Source organism: Phalaenopsis equestris, unplaced genomic scaffold, assembly GCF_001263595.1.
Source record: "Phalaenopsis equestris unplaced genomic scaffold, ASM126359v1 Scaffold000065, whole genome shotgun sequence".
Lineage (NCBI taxonomy): Eukaryota > Viridiplantae > Streptophyta > Magnoliopsida > Asparagales > Orchidaceae > Phalaenopsis > Phalaenopsis equestris.
The window spans coordinates 575989-578177 of NW_018164507.1; the positions used below are offsets into that span (position 1 = coordinate 575989).

General features: G+C 29.4%; 1 long non-coding RNA gene across 3 annotated transcripts in view; it reads right to left on the bottom strand.

Annotated features, from left to right (window-relative positions):
* LOC110019634 overlaps nt 1-1435 on the bottom strand; it is a 19710-nt gene extending 18275 nt beyond the window's left edge. For all 3 annotated transcript variants that reach the window (XR_002293471.1, XR_002293472.1, XR_002293470.1), the window contains exons 1-2: nt 1321-1435; nt 1068-1225 (exon numbers count right to left, since the gene is read on the bottom strand). This is a non-coding gene — a long non-coding RNA (uncharacterized LOC110019634). The remainder of the gene's footprint in view (nt 1-1067; nt 1226-1320) is intronic.
* Nucleotides 1436-2189: the final 754 nt, after the last annotated feature.

Below are 2189 nucleotides of genomic sequence, written 5' to 3' on the forward strand. Positions count from 1 at the left end.
TTAGGGACTCTCAGAAATACATATAAAAAGTATAAGACAAAGACTCGATCTGCAAAACAGAAATTAACATGGGTATAAAGCATACAAAGAGAAAATGAGTCATGTCTGATAGTTGGAGAGCAAAGCAGCAACTGCAGAAAATATGTTAGTTAGATCTCAGTTATTTAAGTGAGTCATTGTTGGACATGACTCACTGTATTAAGACTGACACACTATATTAAAATTGATCTTAATATACTAGTGTGCACGTCTAATACCCAGTAAACAGACAAAACAACAATTAAAATACGATTTCTAGCAAATAAATCAACATAATAGCCACGCATGTGAAAAATCTAATTACACCCTAACCCTAATTCTAAGCAAACATATAGAAGATGTTGCCTAGCCAGAATCTAGTGACAGTTGCACAGTGCAGGGCTAAGGGCATTCCCGTATGGTCTTGATGGGGTCACCAAGGCTGGTCTCAAACCCTTGGAAACAATGTGATCACATTTAGGTGCAGAAGTAATGCTTTATGGTAGTAAATTTTCAAAATAAATGTGTCCATGTCCAAGAATACAGAGGAGGAGACAAGAGTGTTAGAGAGCATGGATGATGAAAGAAATGAAATAGATAATTGAGAAAATTAGATTATCCCAACGTTATATATGCTGAAAAATAAAAGCTTGAACAAGTTCATAAAAAAACATTAAACAAGGTTTCCAAACATTAAATGCAATGTAGCTTACAAAATTTATCATTCTATCTAGCATAATTTAATTTTATGATGATATCATTTTATACCATCCTAAAAATATTTCTTATAAACTGACTAACAATATAACTAACTCCTAACATCATAAATATAAGTATTAGCTGATATTTTTTAAAACGCTGGGCCATTGAATTTATGGGAAATCCTAACAAATGAAAACTGCTGGAGAAGATGTACTGATTACCAGTATTAGCTGATGTTTTGGTAGGCAGTTTGTATATATGAGATTGAAGACTGAGGGGCAAAAGAAAAAAGACAGATTTTTGCTTCCTGTTTCAATCTTGACAATTTAAATTGTATTTTTCTTCACCTTTATCAGCGACTTATATCTTCTTCTAACTCTAATTCCTTCATGCAGAAATGCTGATTATCAACACTGCTTCTCCTTCTCTTTTCTTATTCGTAGAAAAGCATTGAATTTATATTTAAGTTTCCAAACTCACATCCCAACATTTTCCAAGAAAACAGCTGCATGGAGGTGCAGGAAACAGAGATGTAAGGTTGAACACAACTAATGTGAATGATAATGAAGACAAAGCGATGTGAAGAAATCGCCGACTCACGTCTACCGCTCCAGTGCCGCCGCGGATTTCGCCACCATACCTAATGCCCACTTGCAGATCTAGGGCAAGCAATTGGATAAAGCCCGCACATTTCTCTGATGTCGGCAAGCTTGATCAGGGCTGTTAACGGCTATCTATTCCAGCGTGTAAATTAAAAAATTTGTGCTTTAATTTTCATACTTATAAATAAATTAAAATTTTAAATGAGTGATATTTTTATATAAAACTATAAATAAATAATTTTATAATTTTAAATTAGTATGTGGATTAATTTAAACTAAATAAATAAAATAATATATAAGTTGCAAGTAAATTTTTTTAATAAAATAAATAGATAGTAATAAATTAGTTAAGGGGATAAAAAAAAATGAATTAACTTATATATATATATATATAAATATTGATATTAAATTATAAATATTTAAATTTATTTATTTAATAATTTAAGAAAAACCAGATTTAGTATTAATCAAGTCGAGTTCAAGTGGTTCATCTTATTTAGAGCACTAATCATGACAAAAGTGCGTCATAAATCTATGCATAAAAAATTTATTGTACTTATTAGAAGTTGACAATGGAAATATTTTTTATGTAATTTTACAATTTTTAATGTTATAAATATAAATAGGAAAGCTTATGTGTTGCATAGATAAATACATAAAAATTGTGGTCGTGGATGTGGATATCTTTGTATTTATATAATTAACATATAATTTTTAATAGCTTTTTTTAGAAAGATTTACACATACTTAACTATTTGGCACCTAAAGTTAAATTTTTATAAATATATCATTTTACATGTGCATGAAAAAGTATATTTCGCTTTTAAAAGTTAAAATGATGATATTTTTAAGTGATATGAAAGAAAT